Below are 23,648 nucleotides of genomic sequence, written 5' to 3'. Positions count from 1 at the left end.
TGGGAGCTGTTATTCCACCTCATATATCACTGTAGAGTTCCCACTTCCATATATAATAATACCACATATCAGTGGGAGCTGGGAGCTGTGTTATACCCCCTCATATATCACTGTACAGTCCCCTCCCCCCTATATAATAATAATACCACATATCAGTGTGAGCTGGGAGCTGTGTTATTACCCCCTCATATGTCACTGCACAGTCCCCTCCCCCCTATATAATAATAATACCACACATCAATGCGTGCTGAGAGCTGTGATATTCATCCTCATATATTACTGTATGGTCCCCTCTCCCCTATATAATAATACCACATATCAGTGTGTGCCGGGAGATGTGTTATTCCCCTTCATATATCACTGGGCCTGATTCAGCATTTATAGCAATTGCAACTGTATACGCAGATTCAGCAATAGTTACTGCGCATTCACCACACGTGTGCAGCGATAACACTGCCATTATGGACGCAGAGCAGAATCCATCGCAGAGTGAGTGACAGGCTGTAAGCGGTTTGGGGTGGTGACGGGCGAGCTTGTCCGTTTGAATGGGCATGCATAAATTAGCCACTGCGATGGCATACACAGCTTGAGTACTCACTGCGTGAGACAAGGCTTGAAGTTCTGCGTAGGGTCTGACGTGCCTTAATTGCGTGATGGGCCGATGTTCGTCGATGTTACCAATGTTTACACTAGATTGCAAGGTAAGACGGATGTGAGTAAACAGAAGTGGGCGTCTTAATGGCGGCTGAGCTTTTTCAATCACTAACATTGTCGCAGTTTCAATGCATGCGTATTTGCAGCTAAGAATGCAGTTGAGAGCATTGCTGAATCAGACCCACTGTACAGTCCCCTCTCACCTATATAATAATACCACATATCAGTGTGTGCTGGGAGCTGTGCTATTCCCCCTCATATATCACTGTACGGTCCCCTTTCCTCTATATAATAATAATACCACATATCAGTGTGTGCTGGTAGCTGTGCTATTCCCCCTCATATATCACTGTACAGTCCCCTCTTCCCTATGTAATAATACCACATATCAGTGTGCGCTAGAAACTATGTTATTCTCCCTAATATATCACTGCATGGTCTTCCCCCTAAATAATAATAATACCACATATCAGTGTGTGCTGGGAGCTGTTATTCCCCCTCATATATCACCGTACAGTCCCCTCTCCCTCTATATAATAATAATAATATTATCACATATCAGTGTGTGCTGGGAGCTGTGTTATTCCCCCTCATATATCACTGTACGGTCCCCTCTCCCCTATATAATAAAACCACATATCAGTGTGTGCTGGGAACTGTGTTATTCCCCCTCATATATCACCGTACAGTCCCCTCTCCCCCTATATAATAATAATAATACCACATATCAGTGTGTGCTGGGAGCTGTGTTATTCCCCCTCATATATCACTGTACACTCCCCTCTCCCCTATATAATAATAATACCACTTATCAGTGTGTGCTGGGAGCTGTTATTATGGGACCCCCAGTGCTGCTGTATGAGGAGACTGTGTGACAGTACAGGGTATATAGCCCAGGCCTCCCCTCACTGGTATATACTATAGGTACAGGCCACTCCCCCTGTATATTAGGACACCACAGGCCGCTCCCCCTGTATAGTAGGACACCACAGGCCGCTCCCCCTGTATAGTAGGACACCACAGGCAGCTCCCCCTGTATAGTAGGACACCACAGGCAGCTCCCCTGTAGGACACCACAGGCTGCTCCCCCTGTATAGCAGGACACCAAAGGCTGCTCCCCCTGTATAGTAGGGCACCACAGACCACTCCCTCTGTATAATAGGACACATTACCTGCTGCTGCTGGACACAGAGACGTCGCCTTCCCCGCGCTCTATGTAACTCCGCCCACTTCCTGTCGTCACTTGTTGTTAATCTGTATTAGGCTTTATCTCTGCTTTGTAATTTTAACAATCTGATTGGCTCCTCGAAACGTCACTCACCTCATTATCAGGGAGGAGTGGAAGACTGCAGCCATAGAGACGGCGGGTGGGCGGAGCCGTGTTAATCAGCCCGGTAATCCTCTCTAGAATGACAGTCTTCTCTATAATACATGTCCTCAGTGCGGGAGGGCGGCGGCCATTTTCCTGTATACCAGTCCAGCTGCAATATCATGTTCCCTGGCCCTGAGGTTACATTAGGAGCGGCGGCCATTTTCTCCTGGTCTGAGGTCTCCCTCCTCCTATCATTCCCACAGGAAGCAGCAGGGACAGGGAGCAGCCAGTGTTGTGTCTGACAGCAGGTAATTATATTATTATTATTACTATTATTATTATTATTATTATTCTGTAGGCTGAGCAGACATTGGTGTCACTTTGCTGTACTACAAGGAGACCAGACACTGTTTCATTGCTGTAGTACAGCTGGAGCAGACTGTGGTGTTGCATTGTCACTGTGCAGGTAGGATACACTCTAGTGTCCTAATTTTCTAATGCAGGTGGCGCAGACCCTGCTGTTACTATAGCACAGGTGGTGCAGACTCCATTGTTACTATAACAGGTGGTGCAAACTCCATTGTTACTATAACACAGGTGGCGCAGACCCTGATGTTACTATAATGCAGGTGGTGCAGACTCAGTTGTTACTATAATACAGGTGGAGCAGACCCAGTTGTTACTATAATACAGGTGGCACGGTCTCCGTTGGTACTATAGACTCTGTTGTTACTATAATACAGGTGGTGCAGACTCTATTGTTACTATAATACAGGTTTAGCAGACTCAGTTGTTACTATAATACAGGTGGTGCAGACTCCATTGTTACTATAATACAGGTGGAGTAGACCCTGCTGTTACTATAACAGGTTATGCAGACCCAGTTGTTGCTACAATACAGGTGGTGCAGACTCTGTTGTTAATATAATACAGGTGGAACAGCCCCAGTTGTTACTATAATACAGGTGGTGCAAACTCCATTGTTACTATAATACAGGTGGAGTAGACCCTGCTGTTACTATAACAGGTTATGCAGACCCGGTTGTTGCTACAATACAGGTGGTGCAGACTCTGTTGTTACTATAATACAGGTGGAACAGCCCCAGTTGTTACTATAATACAGGTGGTGCAAACTCCATTGTTACTATAATACAGGTGGCGCAGACCTTGTTAATATAAAGAGAAGGAAATCGGGAGCGCTGATAATTTGTTTTAGTATCATACAAGACATCTAACAAAGATCACAAATCCAAATTCTAAGAGATTATTAACTCTGGATCTTTAATAAAATATTCTAAAATATTGACCAATAAAATTCTGCTTGTGTCACTAAGTAGTAGCATTTATCATATTAAATACAAACATAAAAACAATTTCAAAGTAAAAAAGAAACAATTGTTGCAGATCAAGGAAGAAGAAATCCTGTAACTCCTGGTGGAGGATAAATATATATGTTACACGTCCAGTTATTGTAACAGAAATCCGGATAATAAGTATGTTGGATAATGTTTCCCGGGATAATGGATGACCCGTATATTTGTATGCAGGATGAAAGGTTGAATAAACTTTATATAAAGCGGGTAATAAGTCTTATTTGTGGTTAGAGGTTCTTACCCGGTAACCTCCTGTGACTCCAATCCTGTAATAGTCAGGGGAAGGAGCACCCGCTGTCTGCTCCACAACTGATCCCGGCCGGTAACCTCCTGTGACTCCAATCCTGTAATAGTCAGGGGAAGGAGCACCCGCTGTCTGCTCCACAACTGATCCCGGCCGGGTAACCTCCTGTGACTCCAATCCTGTAATAGTCAGGGGAAGGAGCACCCGCTGTCTGCTCCACACCAGATCCCGGCCGGGTAACCTCCTGTGACTCCAATCCTGTAATAGTCAGGGGAAGGAGCACCCGCTGTCTGCTCCACAACTGATCCCGGCCGGGTAACCTCCTGTGACTCCAATTCTGTAATAGTCAGGGGAAGGAGCACCCGCTGTCTGCTCCACAACTGATCCCGGCTGGGTGACCTCCTGTGACTCCAATCCTGTAATAGTCAGGGGAAGGAGCACCCGCTGTCTGCTCCACAACTGATCCCGGCCGGGTGACCTCCTGTGACCCCAATCCTGTAATAGTCAGGGGAAGGAGCACCCGCTGTCTGCTCCACAACTGATCCCGGCCGGGTGACCTCCTGTGACTCCAAACCTGTAATAGTCAGGGGAAGGAGCACCCGCTGTCTGCTCCACAACTGATCCCGGCCGGATGACCTCCTGTGACTCCAATCCTGTAATAGTCAGGGGAAGGAGCACCCGCTGTCTGCTCCACAACTGATCCCGGCCGGGTGACCTCCTGTGACTCCAATCCTGTAATAGTCAGGGGAAGGAGCACCCGCTGTCTGCACAACTGATCCCGGCCGGGTAACCTCCTGTGACTCCAATCCTGTAATAGTCAGGGGAAGGAGCACCCGCTGTCTGCTCCACACCTGATCCCGGCAGGGTAACCTCCTGTGACTCCAATCCTGTAATAGTCAGGGGAAGGAGCACCCGCTGTCTGCTCCACAACTGATCCCGGCCGGGTAACCTCCTGTGACTCCAATCCTGTAATAGTCAGGGGAAGGAGCACCCGCTGGTTGCTCCACAACTGATCCCGGCCGGGTAACCTCCTGTGACTCCAATCCTGTAATAGGGGAAGGAGCACCCGCTGTCTGCTCCACAACTGATCCCGGCCGGGTGACCTCCTGTGACTCCAATCCTGTAATAGTCAGGGGAAGGAGCACCCGCTGTCTGCTCCACACCTGATCCTGGCCGGGTAACCTCCTGTGACTCCAATCCTGTAATAGTCAGGGGAAGGAGCACCCGCTGTCTGGTCCACAACTGATCCCGGCCGGGTAACCTCCTGTGACTCCAATTCTGTAATAGTCAGGGGAAGGAGCACCCGCTGTCTGCTCCATAACTGATCCCGGCCGGGTAACCTCCTGTGACTCCAATCCTGTAATAGTCAGGGAAGGAGCACCCGCTGTCTGCTCCACAACTGATCCCGGCCGGGTGACCTCCTGTGACTCCAATCCTGTAATAGTCAGGGGATGGAGCACCCGCTGTCTGCTCCACAACTGATCCCGGCCGGGTAACCTCCTGTGACTCCAATCCTGTAACAGTCAGGGGAAGGAGCACCCGCTGTCTGCTCCTCACCTGATCCCGGCCGGGTAACCTCCTGTGACTCCAATCCTGTAATAGTCAGGGGAAGGAGCACCCGCTGTCTGGTCCACAACTGATCCCGGCCGGGTAACCTCCTGTGACTCCAATTCTGTAATAGTCAGGGGAAGGAGCACCCGCTGTCTGCTCCATAACTGATCCCGGCCGGGTAACCTCCTGTGACTCCAATCCTGTAATAGGGAAGGAGCACCCGCTGTCTGCTCCACAACTGATCCCGGCCGGGTGACCTCCTGTGACTCCAATCCTGTAATAGTCAGGGGATGGAGCACCCGCTGTCTGCTCCACAACTGATCCCGGCCGGGTAACCTCCTGTGACTCCAATCCTGTAACAGTCAGGGGAAGGAGCACCCGCTGTCTGCTCCACAACTGATCCAGGCCCGGTAACCTCCTGTGACTCCAATCCTGTAATAGTCAGGGGAAGGAGCACCCGATGTCTGCTCCACAACTGATCCCGGCCGGGTAAAGTGAATAGTATTGCAGGCTGTGACTCCGCTCTGTCCGGTGCTGTATGTGACAGTGGATATTAGTGATAGAAGATGCTAGAGAGCTGCTGGATTCGCCATGTAGCGCTGAAAGCACGGTTAAAAAAACGGTAATCCGGTGTCAAAAACAAGTATCCCAACAAGTAGAAATAGGTCGTGGTGAGAGTATCTAACGCGTTTCTCGGCCTTGTATAAACTGACCGTTATCTCACAAGCAATTAATCTCACTCTCAAGGACTTGTGAATTAATTGTATAATTCTGTGAACCTACAATGTATGACAAACGGATGGTTCATCCTGATAGAATCACTACATCAATGTGCTAAATGTATATAAACATAAAATATATACATACTGGCAGGAATGTAATGTATAACGGTGTCCTGCCAGTGTGACTAAGTGACGGTATAGTACACTAGTACATCTGTGTCATGTGCAGGAATGTAATATATAACGGTGTCCTGCCAGTGTGACTAAGTGACGGTATAGTACACTAGTACATCTGTGTCATGTGCAGGAATGTAATGTATAACGGCGTCCTGCCAGTGTGACTAAGTGACGGTATAGTACACTAGTCATCTGTGTCATGTGCAGGAATGTAATGTATAACTGTGTCCTGCCAGTGTGACTAAGTGACGGTATAGTACACTAGTACATCTGTGTAATGTGCAGGAATGTAATATATAACGGTCCTGCCAGTGTGACTAAGTGACGGTATAGTACACTAGTCATCTGTGTCATGTGCAGGAATGTAATATATAACGGTGTCCTGCCAGTGTGACTAAGTGACGGTATAGTACACTAGTCATCTGTGTGATGTGCAGGAATGTAATGTATAACGGTGTCCTGCCAGTGTGACTAAGTGACGGTATAGTACACTAGTACATCTGTGCGATGTGCAGGAATGTAATGTATAACGGTGTCCTGTCAGTGTGACTAAGTGACGGTATAGTACACTAGTCATCTGTGTGATGTGCAGGAATGTAATGTATAACGGTGTCCTGCCAGTGTGACTAAGTGACGGTATAGTACACTAGTACATCTGTGTCATGTGCAGGAATGTAATGTATAACGGCGTCCTGCCAGTGTGACTAAGTGACGGTATAGTACACTAGTACATCTGTGCGATGTGCAGGAATGTAATGTATAACGGCGTCCAGCCAGTGTGACTAAGTGACGGTATAGTACACTAGTCATCTGTGTCATGTGCAGTAATGTAATATATAACGGTGTCCTGCCAGTGTGACTAAGTGACGGTATAGTACACTAGTACATCTGTGTCTTGTGCAGGAATGTAATGTATAACGTTGTCCTGCCAGTGTGACTAAGTGACGGTATAGTACACTAGTACATCTGTGTCATGTGCAGGAATGTAATGTATAACGGTGTCCTGCCAGTGTGACTAAGTGACGGTATAGTACACTAGTCATCTGTGTCATGTGCAGGAATGTAATATATAACGGTGTCCTGCCAGTGTGACTAAGTGACGGTATAGTACACTAGTCATCTGTGTCATGTGCAGGAATGTAATATATAACGGTGTCCTGCCAGTGTGACTAAGTGACGGTATAGTACACTAGTCATCTGTGTCATGTGCAGGAATGTAATGTATAACGGTGTCCTGCCAGTGTGACTAAGTGACGGTATAGTACACTAGTACATCTGTGTCATGTGCAGGAATGTAATATATAACGGTGTCCTGCCAGTGTGACTAAGTGACGGTATAGTACACTAGTCATCTGTGTCATGTGCAGGAATGTAATATATAACGGTGTCCTGCCAGTGTGACTAAGTGACGGTATAGTACACTAGTCATCTGTGTGATGTGCAGGAATGTAATGTATAACGGTGTCCTGCCAGTGTGACTAAGTGACGGTATAGTACACTAGTCATCTGTGTCATGTGCAGGAATGTAATGTATAATTGTGTCCTGCCAGTGTGACTAAGTGACGGTATAGTACACTAGTACATCTGTGTCATGTGCAGGAATGTAATGTATAACGTTGTCCTGCCAGTGTGACTAAGTGACGGTATAGTACACTAGTCATCTGTGTCATGTGCAGGAATGTAATGTATAACGTTGTCCTGCCAGTGTGACTAAGTGACGGTATAGTACACTAGTCATCTGTGTCATGTGCAGGAATGTAATATATAACGGTGTCCTGCCAGTGTGACTAAATGACGGTATAGTACACTAGTCATCTGTGTGATGTGCAGGAATGTAATGTATAACGGTGTCCTGCCAGTGTGACTAAGTGACGGTATAGTACACTAGTCATCTGTGTGATGTGCAGGAATGTAATGTATAACGGTGTCCTGCCAGTGTGACTAAGTGACGGTATAGTACACTAGTCATCTGTGCCATGTGCAGGAATGTAATGTATAACGGTGTCCTGCCAGTGTGACTAAGTGACGGTATAGTACACTAGTATATCTGTGTGATGTGCAGGAATGTAATGTATAACGGTGTCCTGCCAGTGTGACTAAGTGACGGTATAGTACACTAGTCCTCTGTGTCATGTGCAGGAATGTAATGTATAACGGTGTCCCGCCAGTGTGACTAAGTGACGGTATAGTACACTAGTACATCTGTGTGATGTGCAGGAATGTAATGTATAACGGTGTCCTGCCAGTGTGACTAAGTGACGGTTTAGTACACTAGTCATCTGTGTCATGTGCAGGAATGTAATATATAACGGTGTCCTGCCAGTGTGACTAAGTGACGGTATAGTACACTAGTATATCTGTGTGATGTGCAGGAATGTAATGTATAACGGTGTCCTGCCAGTGTGACTAAGTGACGGTATAGTACACTAGTCATCTGTGTGATGTGCAGGAATGTAATGTACAACGGTGTCCTGCCAGTATGACTAAGTGACGGTATAGTACACTAGTCATCTGTGTGATGTGCAGGAATGTAATGTATAACGGTGTCCTGCCAGTGTGACTAAGTGACGGTATAGTACACTAGTCATCTGTGTCATGTGCAGGAATGTAATATATAACGGTGTCCTGCCGGTGTGACTACGTGACGGTATAGTACACTAGTCATCTGTGCGATGTGCAGGAATGTAATGTATACGGTATCCTGCCAGTGTGACTAAGTGACGGTATAGTACACTAGTCATCTGTGTGATGTGCAGGAATGTAATGTATAACGGTGTCCTGCCAGTGTGACTAAGTGACGGTATAGTACACTAGTCATCTGTGCGATGTGCAGGAATGTAATGTATACGGTATCCTGCCAGTGTGACTAAGTGACGGTATAGTACACTAGTACATCTGTGTCATGTGCAGGAATGTAATGTATAACGGTGTCCTGCCAGTGTGACTAAGTGACGGTATAGTACACTAGTCATCTGTATCATGTGCAGGAATGTAATATATAACGGTGTCCTGCCAGTGTGACTAAGTGACGGTATAGTACACTAGTCATCTGTGTGATGTGCAGGAATGTAATGTATAACGGTGTCCTGCCAGTGTGACTAAGTGACGGTATAGTACACTAGTCATCTGTGTCATGTGCAGGAATGTAATGTATAACGGTGTCCTGCCAGTGTGACTAAGTGATGGTATAGTACACTAGTACATCTGTGTCATGTGCAGGAGTGTAATGTATAACGGTGTCCCGCCAGGGTGACTAAGTGACGGTATAGTACACGAGTCATCTGTTTCTGAGTACACTAGCCTGCTATTCCAGGTGACGGTATGGAGCTACAGTACTTTTACCTGCTTTTCCGGGTGCTGGGATGGAGCTCTGAGTATATTAGCCATCTGTTCTGGGTGCTGGTATGGAGATAAAGTACGTTTGGGACTTGGTGCCAAAATACAGTTTTGAGTGCATTAGCATCCGTCCTAAGTGCCGAAATAGACCTCTGACCATCTTTACCAAATGTTACAGATGGCGGATGGAGCTCGGAGTACGTTAGCCAGCTTAGCTGAGTTCCAGAATGCAGCTCTGTGTACGTTAGCCATCTGTTTCAGGTTTCACTTTAGTATGTTAGCCAGCCATTCCTGGTGCCGGTAAAGAGCTCTGAGTGTGTAAGCTACCTGTTCGGGAGCCTAGATGGAGCAGTGAGTACTTCTGCTGTTCTTTGTGCCGGAATAGAGCTCTGATAACCTTAACCAACTGTGTCAGGTGGTAGATGGAGCTGTGCGTACGTTAGCCAGCTGTTTCAAGTGCCAGAATAGGGCTATGAGAACCATCTCTTCCAGCTGTCCCATTGGGTCTCCCAGTACCTTAGCCATCCATTTTGGGTGTCAAAATAGGGATCTAAATACTCACGCCCTTTATTGCAGCTGCTGGAATAGGTGTTGGAGTAGTAGCTATATCTATTTGCCAGAACAGGTGTTAGGTTACTAATTCCATCTCTTCCAGCTCCTGGAATAGATGTCTCAGTACCATAGGTGGACCTAGAACTTTGTCCCCACAGCAACATTTTGAAGGGACCCCTGCAGAACAAACCCACTCTGAGGGAGGGAATCTGCATACGAGGGGTCCACAATAACAAGTCACCCATTAGTCTGCCCCCAATACTGGAACACTGTTGATAACATCATCATAACTAGGGAGGGAGCTATTAACCCTCTCACCTAGGAAGGCTCAAGCCAACCATGGTTACCAAGTCACTAATAGAGGGAGGGCACCTGAGAAGCTGGGTCAGTGAACTTCTGAGAAACAATGACCAAGACTCTATGGCTCTGGGATTGAGGGGATTTAGTGGTCACTCAGTGTAATCTTATGTTTTTATGGACAACATGATAGCATAGTGGACAGCATTTCTACTCCGCACTGGGGTCATGGATTTAATTCCTGCCCAAGGTCCTGTCTGTCTGGATTTTGTATGTTCTACCCGTGTTTACATTGGTTTCTTACACTGGTAGGTTAGTTGGCTTCTGTCATAAATACATATTAAAGGGAAGGGAAATGGGAAATGTCACCGCACAGGTTTCAATTCACCGTATAATAAAGTAATTAATTATATGGGATAAAAATAATTGCTATTGTATCCACTCTATAATCAATTATTCCCCTCAGGGTATGTGTAGAATTGTGGAGGTGCTTCTCAGAGTAATTAGAACAATGTAAAATAAAATGTGGGAGGTCTGGGCCAGCCACAAAAGACTCTATAGAGAGAGCACGCAAAATAGCAAGTTATCACCCATTATTATCTGACTAAAGTTTAACCTTTAATTGGATTGTTAGAAACAAAGTAGAATTGAACTCACACTTGCATATAACAGATATAGACAAGTTGACAAAACTACAGTATATTGTAATCACTGTAGTTATTGGTCATTTAAAGGTGAAGTATTACAAAAATTACATAGATACATCACTAACATAAATGTTAAAAGGTCTTAATGTAAAAAACACCAGGTACAGAATAATAAAACAAAATTTGTTCCCTATGTAGGACATGAGGTGATCACCGTCAATGATAGATCTACAACAAAAACCCCTAAAGTAAAGAAATAAAAGTTGGGTGTATCTAGTTATGCAGCTAGGCTCTGCTGTTCCCCCTCATACAATGTAGAGGAGAGGGAATGAGATCAGAATCTTTATCCCAGACTTCTCTATACACCTTTGAGATTTGATTGTTTCAATACTTGTATTTCCCAGTGATTCTCATACCAACCTAAGAATCCTCTCATTGATTGTCCAATACTTGTGGCAAGACAACCAACAGCAGAGATTGGGGTTGATGAAGTGGATCACTGTTGACTTCTTTTCAAGGGGTGATTGCGCTAGCAGATCTCTCATTCCCTCTCCTCTACATTGTATGAGGGGGAACAGCAGAGCCCAGCTGCATAACTGGATACACCCAACTTTTATTTCTTTACTTTAGGGGTTTTTGTTGTAGATCTATCATTGATGGTGATCATCTCATGTCCTACATAGGGAGCAACTTTTTATTTATTATTCTGTACCTGGTGTTTTTTACATTAAGACCTTTTAACATTTATGTTAGTGATGTATCTATTTAATTTTTGTAATACTTCACCTTTAAATGACCAATAACTACAGTGATTACAATATACTGTAGTTTTGTCAACTTGTCTATATCTGTTATATGTAAGTGTGAGTTCAATTTTACTTTGTTTCTAACAATCCAATTAAAGGTTAAATTTTAGTCAGATAATAATGGGTGATAACTTGCTATTTTGAGTGCTCTCTTTATAGAGTCTCTTGTGGTTGGCCTAGACCTCACACCTTTTTTTTTACATTGTTCTTTCATAAATACCCCTAGTGTGTATGTGTGTGGGCTGTCCATGTGGTAGGAAATGTCGATTGTAAGCTCCACTGGGGCAGAGAGAGATGTCAGTGACTAAATATTCCCTGTAAAGCGCTGAGTAATATGTGCGCACTATATAAATAACTGGTAAGAAATAGCTTCTAATAATTATATTTATTTCTAGATTTCTGTACAGTGAGGAGTCAGATCCTTGTTACTAGACGTCACGTGAGTGTGAGACGTGTCCTCTATAAATCACTGATCACTGAGGATGGACATGAACAGGAATCACATGACTGAGAGGATACTAAATCTCACCCTGGAGATCATCTACCTGCTGATTGGGGAGGTGAGGGGATCTGGGAGTGTCACAGTGACATCACTTATATCTATAGTAATAATACAGGGACATGACTGGGGAGGTGAGGGGATCTGGGAGTGTCACAGTGACATCACTTATATCTATAGTAATAATACAGGGACATGACTGGGGAGGTGAGGGGATCTGGGAGTGTCACAGTGACATCACTTATATCTATAGTAATAATACAGGGACATGACTGGGGAGGTGAGGGGATCTGGGAGTATCCCAGTGACATCACTTATATCTATAGTAATAATACAGGGACATGACTGGGGAGGTGAGGGGATCTGGGAGTGTCACAGTGACATCACTTATATCTATAGTAATAATACAGGGACATGACTGGGGAGGTGAGAGGGTCAGGGAGTGTCACAGTGACATCACTTATAGCTACAGTAATAATACAGGGACATGAATTGGAAGGTGAGGATTATCTGGGAGTGTCACAGTGACTTTTTTTAAAAAACAAAGAGAAAAGTAGAGTCTTTTACTACGGTGCACCATTATGTCAGTCCACATTAATCATTCCTTAGTTAAAACATATTAATCTTTATTTATATTCAATTAAAATTATGACATTTAAGGGTTACCACAACTGACAGGGGTTGTCACAGTGACATCACTTATCTATAGTAATAATACATGGACATGACTGGGGTGGTGAAGAGGATCTGCACTCAAAGTATCTTTTTGAATACACAGGATTACATAGTAATGAAGAAGACATCTGATGACTGTGAGACGTCTGGCAGTCATCCCCGTGTGTCAGGAGAACAGAGCAGGGCCCAGAGCCCCATCACGGTGCCTCCACCTCTCTCACTGATACACAAGATAGACAATGACAAGAAGATCATCGAACTCACCAACAAGATCATTCAGCTGCTGACTAGAGAGGTGACTTCTGGGACATTATATAGTAACACCAGGGGATGTGTCTGGGTGATGACTGGAGAGGTGACTGCTGGGAATGGGACATTATACAGTAACACCAGGGGATGTGTCTGGGTGATGACTGGAGAGGTGACTGCTGGGAATGGGACATTATACAGTAACACCAGGGGATGTGTCTGGGTGATGACTGTATCATTGTGTGTGTCAGGTTCCCATAAGGTGTCAGAATGTCATTGTCTATGTCTTAATGCAGGAGGGGGAGTATATAGAGGGACACAAGGGTCTGTACAAGGACGTGATGATGGAGAATCGCCGGCCTTTCACATCACTGGGTAAGACGAGACTGTCATTTATTGTACAGGGGAGAGCAGGTATAGGGGCCCCCTAAATACACACATCATCTGATAAACACATATATATAATGAACTCAGTAATTTTGTGTCTCCTACAGATGGACCCAGTAACAAAAATGCCCCAGAGAGATGTCCCCGTCCTCTTTATTCCCAGGTTTGTACAGAGGAGGTTCACAGATTCCCACAGTTAGATGTGATTTATGGTCTCAATAATATACCAAAGTGACTGTTCATTGTATGATATGTAAAGTGGATGTATTTATGCCCGATATGTAATAAGACAATGCTTTTATTAGCTTTTTTAAATATTGGGCATAAACAGGATCAGAAGCTCTGGGTTTTGCAACCTATCACTTCATAAATAAACCTTTATAAGTCTAATGCACTGGAGTTTAGTCTCGAGTAATGACATCAGACAATATTAAAGTGTTATTTTATTGTTTTGTTAGGTTGACGATTTGGCTAATATTAAAATAGAAGAGACAGAGGAAGAAGAGACATATGTGACTGACAAGGCAGAAGATATAGAGGGAGGAGAGACGTATGTGACTGATATGAAGGCAGAAGATATAGAGGGACAAGATGAGATGTATGTGACTGATATGAAGGCAGAAGATACAGAGGTAGAAGAACAGACGTATGTGACTGATATTATGGCAGAAGATAAAGCGGGAGAAGAGACGTATGTTACTGATATGAAGGCAGAAGATATAGAGGCAGAAGAAGATACATATGTGACTGATAATAGCACAGAAGATATAGAGGGAGAAGAAGAGACGTATGTGACTGATATGAAGGCAAAAGATACAGAGGGAGAAGAAGTGACATATGTCACTGATATGAAGGCAGAAGATATAGTGGGAGAAGAAGAGATGTATGTGACTGATAATAAGGCAGAAGATATAGAGGGAGAAGAAGTGACATATGTGACTGATATGAAGGCAGAAGATATAGAGGGAGAAGAAGAGACATATGTGACTGATAATAGCACAGAAGATATAGAGGGAGAAGAAGAGACATATGTGACTGATAAGGCAAAAGGTATAGAGGGAGAAGAAGAGACATATGTGACTGATATGAAGGCAGAAGATATAGTGGGAGAAGAAGAGATGTATGTGACTGATAATAGCACAGAAGACATACAGGGAGAAGAAGAGACATATGTGACTGAAAATAGCACAGAAGATCTAGAGGGAGAAGAAGAGACGTATGTGACTAATGATAAGGCAGAAGATTCAGAGGGAGAAGAAGTGACATATCTGACTGATATGAAGGCAGAAGATATAGAGGCAGAAGAAGATACATATGTGACTGAGAATAGCACAGAAGATATGGAGGCAGTAGAAGAGACTTGTGTGACTGATAATAAGACAGAAGATACAGAGGGAGAAGAAGAGACGTATGTGACTGATAATAAGACAGAAGAGAAAGACGGAGAAGAAGAAACGTATGTGACTGATATGAAGGCAGACGATATAGAGGCAGAAGAAGATACATATGTGAGGGGTGATGAGCAGTGTAGAGAGGAGGAAATCCGTACAGATATCAGCACAGGTGAGTAATAAACACTTATTACAGGAAAAAAGCCAGACATTCTCTTTGCTCAGGCACTTTATGGGGTGGTCACAGGATATAGAGCAGATGCCGGCATCTTGGATGAAAACAGATGTTTATTGAATCAAATCAAATGTCCTTAAAATGACAGTACTACCAGGTGAAGGTAATAGAATACACAGAGCATACAGATGCTTTCATAGTTTTAGCTGTAACTAATCCAGGCTACTACTCAAATTTTACTTGTGAATCAGTCGGGATGTTTGTACAGTAATCCCCCTGACTTACGCTGGCTGCCTAGCGCTTCTATAGAGCACTGTTTTTATTATATGGCATTTTTCTGTTTTGCCCTTGTAAAATAATTGGATTTTACACTGAGGCTGGACATGCATAATATTGTACTAGTGGAGCCGGGTTTAGTTTACACGTGAAGAGAGCTGGTAACATGATTGGAGACCGGTGTGGTATATAAGGTTGATATTCATTATGTGGAAACTGAGAAATGTTGACGTGATAGAATGTGAAATGTCCCTGGTTGTGACTTACCGGCTCCCGGCAGCAGCGGCGTATCCAGAGAAGTCTTCCGGGTCCGGGCAGTCATGTGACGAGTAGTTTCAGTGCAGACATTTGATGGAGTGGCTGTTCCGGGAGGTATTCTTCCCTAACCCTGAAGTGAGTATCTTGGAAGTTATGTTTTCTTTTAGTTCTATCATCAGGAGAAACTCTTCTAGATGATTATATAACTAAAAGTTACCCACTTCATGTCCACCTACTGCCAAGGGTGGTAACTGAAGCGCTGACAGCGCCAGCTTTATATTCCAAGGCTCTGGATGCATATATGGCGGCTGTATATGTTATACACCCTGCTAGAAAGTCTTTACTTTTGGAATCAGAGCCAACTTTCTCAAATTTATTTGTGGGAAAATGTACGTTAGATGAAAACTCCAAGGGACCACCATGGCATCTATTAGGAAGGCTGATTGATCCTTGACCTTGCAACAACACCTGGCCATTTTATTGTTGAATTGAGAAACCATTAGATCTATCTCTTGCTGACCCCCATATAGTTATCAGACTGTTAAAGGCTTCTGGATGCTGAGACCATTCCCCTGGAAGTATAAACTGGCCACTCTGAAAGTCCATCTTCCAACTCTCTATTCCTGAAATAATACTGCACATATCGCTGGAACATGAATCTCCGCTGAAGATAGGATCTGAAAGGATTCTCTCATTGCCAGGGACCTTTTTACAGCTCCCCTGATGATTTATGTATGCTACTGCTGTAATGTTGTACGACTTGGTTATTATAGGTTTTCTGTTGGCAAAAAGACCCTGGCTAGTTGGGTATTGAACACTTCAAAACTTTCCTGCGTTGACTGGGAAGCATCTTGGAATTTTGGTAGTTGGTAACCCAGACATGGAACTCTAGGACGTTTACTGTCCTTATCAGATCTACTTGAAGAGCCTCTATTGACTTTGCTTTGAAAAGCAAATCATCTAAATAGAAAACCAGGGTTCGCAAAATACGCGATATAGCGCGTTTTTACGCACTACAGCAAACTGGGGACCCAGATTTAAAAACTGATCAGGTCCTGTAGGACCCGCTGGCTCTGTTTGTGCTGTTGTAGCCAATGGCTGCGCTGCGACGTCTCCCCCAGTCAATGGCTGCGCTGCAGCGTCTCCCCCAGCCAATGGATGCATGGCGTCTCCCCCAGCCAATGGGCGCGCGGCGTTTCCCACAGCCAATGGGCGCGCGGCATCTCCCCCAGCCAATGGGCGCGCGGTGTCTCCCCCCAGCCTATATGCGCGGCATCTCCCCCCGCGGCGTCTCCCCCCAGCCTGTATGTGCGGCATCTCCCACCAGCTTGTATGCGCGGCATCTCCTTCCGCGGCGTCTCCCCCCAGCCTGTATGTGCGGTGTATCCCACCAGCTTGTATGCGCGGCATCTCCCCCTGCGGCGTCTCCCACCAGCTTGTATGCGCGGCATCTCCCCCCGCGGCGTCTCCCACCAGCTTGCATGCGCAGCGTCCATCGGGCAGCAGAATGTCAGTGGTACCGGGACCCTCCGGCAGCCTGCTCTCCTTCAGCAAGCTGAGCGCGCTGCACACAGGAGGCAGGGAAGGTGTACACTGCATGGGACAGGAGGAAGCTGTAACAGTGACCTGGCTGGGGGCTCCCAGCAAAAGCAATGAGGTAAACACTACCCCATGTGCAGTCTATCTTTACCCCCTCCATACCCTCAGTTCTGCCCCAGCTGCTATTCTAACTATTGCCTGCCCTTAACACCCTCCTTGCCCCCCAGTACTGCCCTAGTTATCTACCCTTACCACTCCCTACACCCAGTATTGCTTGCCCCTAACCTCTTCCTTGCCCCAGTACTGCCCTAGCTGCTAACAACTCTTTTCCCCTATATGCCTCCCATACTGCCCCTGCTACTATCTACACTTGCCCCCTCTCTACCCCCAGTGCTGCCCCAGCTGCTATCCTGACCCAGCTCTGCCCCTAACCCCCTCCTTGCCCCCCCCCAGTACTGCCCTAGTTGCTATTTACCCTGGCCACTCTCTACACCCAACACTGCCTGTCCCTAACCTCCTTGCCTGCAGTACTGCCCCAGCTGCTATCTACACTCACCCCCTCCTTACTCCAAGTACTGCTTGCCACTAACCCCCACCGTACTCCCCAAGTACTGCGTCAGCTGCTATCTACCATTGCCCCTCACACAACCTGCCCCTAGTACCCTCCATGCCCCCCAGCACTGTCGCATCAACTGTCTGCACTTACCCCTCCCTACCCCCAGCCCTGCCTGCCCTTACTCCCCTATAGCTGCAGCTCTACCCCAACTTCTCCCTACCTTTACCCTCAGCTCTACCCCAACTGCTTTATACCCCCCAGCACAGTCCCAACTGGTGCCTGCCCTCAACTCCCATAATATGTAACGGGACCCTGAAAAAGTGGTGTAGGACCCCAATTTTTTAAAGTGAGGGGTCCCTGGGACCCACAATTTTTTCCACTCACCGCGATCACTGAAAACAATGGTTAATCCAACAGATGTTACCTAGGCTTACCATGCCTTTTGTAAAAATGTGAGGGGCTGTGGCTAATCCAAAAGGAAGAGCCCTGAATTGGAAATGTAATCCCTCAAGCAAAAATCGTAAAAATACATTGATGGCTTTCCCAAATAGGTATGAGGAAGTAGGCATCCTTGAAGTCTATACATGGCAAAAAGTAGTCTGTCGATTCTGTTTGACTGTTCTAACATATTCCATCCAGAATCTGTCTTGCTGTAGTTTAAGTCCTTTTAATTTAAAATTAGTTTGTAAACTCATATCTGGTTTTTGAACTAAAAACAGATTGGAATAAAATCTAATTTCTCTTTGACTTTTTGGTACTGAGACAACCACTCCTGAATCTAAAAGAACCGTTATTGATTGATCTAAGGCCAGACACTTCTGTTTGTCGTTTAGTATCCTTGTTGAAAAGTACCTTTTTGGTGGAGAAACTGAAAGGCTGAGGATGTAACCGCTTTTTATTATACCTGTCTCCTGTCTGAAGAGAATCTTCTAGTTCCTGAATGATAGAAGACTGGCACTCAAAACAGACACTTCACGGTGTATGCCCTTCCTGTCATGCTGACCTATCCTGGAGCCTAGGCACTAGTTTTCCTACCTGCTCGTCCTGACAATTGTGAAGATGAAGGAAACAACACTGATCTTTCCTTTAATATCTTGGTTCTAAATAAATCATCAGATGGTGTCTCCTGATTTTCAAGATCCAAAAAGTCAAAGACCTGACACACTGCTTTAACCAAGTCATCCACACCCTGAACACCTATTCCTTTTTCTGTTAAGGATTCTTCCGAAGAATCATCAGACTCAGAAAACGCAGACAATATTATACAAAGTAATTACACATCGTACATACAGAGAAAACAGAATATTATACTGAGTAATTACACATCGTACATACAGAGAAAACACAATATTATACTGAGTAATTACACATCGTACATACAGAGAAAACAGAATATTATACTGAGTAATTACACATCGTACATACAGAGAAAACAGAATATTATACTGAGTAATTACACATCGTACATACAGAGAAAACAGAATATTATACTGAGTAATTACACATCGTACATACAGAGAAAACAGAATATTATACTGAGTAATTACACATCGTACATACAGAGGGAACACAATAAATATCTGGATAGAAATGATGAGACTTGTCAGATACTTATCTCAGACTTCCGTCCATGTGCGCAGTCCCTGAGAGGAGCTTTCCCAGCAATCATCACTTGACCTTCTTTCCAGGTATCAATAATTTATTGTCACATCCACATTACAAATGTATCCACGAAATTGTGAAGCAAGAAACTCACAGATAAAAATACCTAAAATACAATAAAAGTTAAGAATTTAAGATAAGAATCGCAGAAGGAAAAAAACTGTTCCAGAGTCTGCTAGTTCGACACCCAATACACCTAAATTGCTTACCAGAGGGCAATAAAGAGAACAGAGTATGACATGGGTGGCTAAAATCGGCAACAATCGCTTTTGGAACACACATTTTAGCATAAATTTCTTCTAATCTAGGCAGGGATTGGCTAATGGTTCTTTCAGCTGCTTTGACCACCCTAGCTAAAGAACCACGGTCCGTACATTTGGAGTTGCCATACCAATAGTAATGGAGTACGTTAGAAGACTCAATTATACAGCGATCAAAATGTACAAGTAATGGGCTTGATAAACCACTTGCTCTAAATTTCCTTAGGAAGAAAAGGCGTTGCAGAGCATTCCCAACTACTGATGAAATATGTGACGACCACAATAGGTCATCAGAAAAGTTGATTCCTAAAAACGTAATCCCACTAACCCTCTGAGCCATTTAAAAATAAGGCTCGGGGGGCACTTTTCCTACTTATTCTAAAATCTATCACTACCTCTTTGGTTTCTTTTATTATTCAGCAGCAAATTATTACCCTTAATGAGTTGATCCACTTCTGTCCTGTAACTCTCCTCATCCCCATCACTGATTAAACCCACTATCGTGGTGTCTTCAGCAAATTTTATAATTACGACTGTGCCATGTGCTGCATCTCTTCTGGGCTGCCTGATGGTAAGCCTGACCTCAATGTGTTACCCATTTGGTCAAGGGTAGACCCTGGGTACATCTGCTGGCTAATCTAACCCTTTTAGAGAGAAGGCTGTTGCCGTGTATCCAGCCACCCCTCTTTCATTAGGCAGGGTGGCCTTTCCACATACTTCTGGCTGCCGGCTGACAATTTGTATTGGTCAACAGCTGACTTTACCATGTAGAGCGTGCCAGTATCTCCAGTGCTGGTCTCTTACTGTGATATGCCTGCTGTGCAGAGATTCCTTGGAAGTACTGCCTCAAAATGTCCCAGCTGCCTCTGTTAGGGTGGGTACACACCTAAATGACCGACACACACTTAAAAGATTTAATGAATGACGTGCAGCATAGCCAATCACACGATATCGCATGCAACCATGGGAAATCAGGCATACACACTGCACGATATGCGTGATTTGTCATCCCAATCTGCCCAAAATGGGACAATATTGTGCAGGTGTGTACCCAGCCTTAGAACTCTGTTTCCCCAAGCTTTTCATAGGCATCTCATTAGGATCCATCTGCTCAATACTCTATCTCCTTCTCTAACTAGGCCATGGTCACCCTGGCATCCACCTTAACTATGGCCTTCATGGCAACAATGTTGTCGTCTGTGATGGCAGACACAGGTGGGCTGCAGCGCTTCTCGTCTTTCGGGACCATCTCCCATGCCGAAATTCTGCAAACCACTAAAACAGTGATCCAGGATGGTGCTTTCTCCCCAAAAGCAACTTGTAACCGGTCACAATTCTCCTGCTGTTGCAGACTACTCTTGTAGTTGTAGAAGATCATGGCTCTCCAGTGGCCTCTGCTGATCTCCATAAGGAATTTGTAATGGAAGTGAACAAGCTGACTACTTTGGTGTGCAGTGCTGCTTATATACAGTTCTGTGCTTTAACCAGAGATTACACTTCAGAACCAGTCAGATTTTGTCTATCTATGCTCTGCACATCCACAATCTTATTGCACACCCCCCACGTGCTTGATATTGAAAGCATCACAAATTATTAAAATATACAACATGTAAGTTATGCTATATGTATAACACACCTTAATGTCAGAAACTGAGTTATGAATTATATCTTCTAACATTTTGAATTTACCCATGTCAAGTACATTTGGAGATTTTTCAGCATAATCTTTATTGATCAAAGTAAACTTGTTATTTTATTCCCAGCAGATGGAGATAACAGCAGGAATATCTCGGAAGAATGTCACATTTTCTCAACAGCCTATACAATAGAAGATAACATCACACAGGATTCTCCAGGAGAAAAGCCTATTACCCCAATTATACATCCAGTACCTCACAGTGGGGATATGTCATCTGATCCCTCTGACCTTCAGCAATGTTCCCCTGATAACTCAGATACTGTTATACATAGTACAGCTTTTAGCATAGCTGCAATCTCTCCCTGTTCTATACATGGCAAAAGTTTTACACAGGACACAAAGCTTGTTACCCATCAGTCAGCTAAGGCCGTTGTGAAGCCATTTCCATGCTCTGAGTGTGGGATTTTTTTTACATATAAAACACATCTTGTTAGACATCAGAAAAGCCACACAGGTGAGAAACCATTTCCATGTTCTGAGTGTGGGAAATGTTTTAAATATAAAATAGATCTTGTCAGACATCAGAGATTTCACACAGGTAAAAATATGTTTTCCTGCGCATACTGTGGGAAATATTATGCACATAAATCAGAAGTTATTACACATCAGAGAAGTCACACAGGTGAGAAACCATTTCCATGCTCTGAGTGTGGGAAATGGTTTACTTATAAATCACATCTTGTTAGACATCAGAGAAATCACACAGGTGAGAAACCATTTTCATGCTCTGAGTGTGGGAAATGTTTTACAGAAAAATCGGATTTTGTTAGACATCAGAGACGTCACACAGGTGAGAAGCCATTTCCATGCTCTGAGTGTGGGAAATGTTTTACACGGAAATCAGATCTTGTTAGACATAACGTACATCACACAGATTAGATATTCTCATGTTCTGATTGTTGGAAAAGACAGAAATCAGATCTTGGTAAACCATTCCTTATTTTCACTGAAGAAACTGTGTTAACAAGTGAAAATGTATTTAAAAAAAATATATAACTATTTAGTATATCTTCTGACCTGGGTACTTCAATGGCCTTTGACATTTCTGTTTCATGATCCAGAAAGTTCATAGCTTGTATTACTGTCCTCATAGTGCTTTTTTTGCTTTTATCTATTTTGTAAGATAATAAGGAGAGTTACCCTGCAGTGTGTATAGCAGTTTTTGGAATCTGATCACCTGAATGGTATAAAAGTTTGTAGGAAGACACAAAGAACAGTAGCCAAAGTGATAACAGTCCTGTCATCTAATAAGAGACCATAAGGTCTGAAACCTGACCGACAAGTTCCTGCCGCCCACCTCCTTCCCTCTATGTAATAACTATTATATGCTGCAGGGGGGCCAGGTGCCCACAGCAATGGGAGGATAGAAACAGTTACAGTATATCAGGGAAGTATTTGTTAGAAAAAGAAATAACATCAGGACACAACAACTGTGAGGACTGTCCTATGTGTGGGTGTCCCTGGTGCTGCTGGTGGTGTCCCAAATTTGTGTATATTTCTATGTATGTAAATAATTATTCTCTCTCATTTCTTCTCTTTTCTGAGCTTAGAGGATGAGGCTATAAAGATCTTTTTCAAACTTAATATTGTGCAGTATGTACTAATATATTTATACTTGCTACATTGTAATCTGTAGTTTTATTTCTCTGGGTTTCCACGTGAGAAATTCAGCCAATCATCTACCTCCAGTATTTGTATCCTAATGTCATGTACTAATTAACTAAGCCAAGTATCACTAATAAATGCTATTTTTTATTTACTATGTCTGTTTGATGTTTAATCTATAGACAGATATATGTAACACACACATTGTGTACCCAACCGGTGTTACACAACCAATTATTTTTTATTTACTGTTGATATTGTTTTATATATCGTACCTTAAAAATAATAAAAGGTCCACTTACATCATGTGTGGAACAATTAATGCCATGTAGCAATTGGATCACTTCCACTACAAAGCTTTCACAGATCAGCAATGACAGATAAAGTCTCTGGAGGTGAAATGCATCAGTCTTAACACTTAAGGTGGATGCTGAGTGTGCTCATAGGGAGCTGCTATGTGAGTGAGGTAACCTTCCTTACAAATGGTTAAAGTAAAGTAGAAGAACACTCAGCGCTCACCTTCCATGGTGTGTATGGGGTAACTGGTGTATAAAACACTCAGCGCTCACCTTCCGTGATGTGTATGGGGTAACTGGTGTATAAAACACTCGGCACTCACCTTCCATGGGGTATAAGGGGTAACTGGTGTATAAAACACTCAGCGCTCACCTTCCATGGTGTGTATGGGGTAACTGGTGTATAAACACTCGGCACTCACCTTCCATGGTGTGTATGGGGTAACTGGT

The 23,648-nt window shown here is 44.1% G+C and overlaps 1 pseudogene; it reads left to right on the top strand.

Annotated features, from left to right (window-relative positions):
- Positions 1 to 2,111: 2,111 nt before the first annotated feature.
- LOC148477266 (uncharacterized) overlaps positions 2,112 to 23,648 on the top strand; it is a 78,291-nt pseudogene continuing 56,754 nt past the window's right edge.

The sequence above is a fragment of the Taudactylus pleione genome, unplaced genomic scaffold, assembly GCF_031769625.1.
Source record: "Taudactylus pleione unplaced genomic scaffold, aTauple2 ptg000730l, whole genome shotgun sequence".
Taxonomy (NCBI): Eukaryota; Metazoa; Chordata; class Amphibia; order Anura; family Myobatrachidae; genus Taudactylus; species Taudactylus pleione.
The sequence above is the reverse complement of the archived record's forward strand: the minus strand, read 5'-3'. Positions and strand labels throughout refer to the sequence as shown.